The following is a 604-nucleotide window of genomic DNA, read 5'->3' on the forward strand; positions in this document are numbered from 1 at the left end:
AACAACAACAACAACAACGCCGCCAGAATTTCTGTTATCATATGTAATCATCAGAATGTGAACCAACGAAGGTTAAAATGAAGGGCAACTGGACTTGGTTGAAGCTACTGGAAGACGTTTCGTCCCTCATCCAAAGGACTTCTTCAGTTCTGACTGACTGGCAGGGAAACTCAGCTATTTAACCTCAGTGGGGTCGTTATCCCGGGTCATCGATACCGCTGGTTCGTTAGTGTTCCTTGTTGCTGTGACGACAGTCGTTACAGTCGTTGAGACTACCTGTGGCCAAGACTGAACGACCATCGTTGGTATCTTCACCTGAGGCCAATAGGTTACGTTTGTTGAGTTTCCTGGGAAGTGATGAAAGGACAGCATTGTAAGTGGGGGATAAGTGGTGGCGTAGACCCCCTCCTCTGTTCAGCGACGGCTTCTCAACCCTGGTGTAGATGCTTCCTTGACACCTCTTTCAAACCATCCATCTTCTCTGTCTAAAATGTGCACCTGGTGGTCCTCAAACGAGTGTCCTCTGTCCTTCAGATGTAAGTAGACTGCAGAGTCTTGACCTGAGGAGTTGGCCCTTCTGTGTTGAGCCATGCGTTTGTGTAGT

Source organism: Micropterus dolomieu, linkage group LG03 (assembly GCF_021292245.1).
Source record: "Micropterus dolomieu isolate WLL.071019.BEF.003 ecotype Adirondacks linkage group LG03, ASM2129224v1, whole genome shotgun sequence".
Taxonomy (NCBI): domain Eukaryota; kingdom Metazoa; phylum Chordata; class Actinopteri; order Centrarchiformes; family Centrarchidae; genus Micropterus; species Micropterus dolomieu.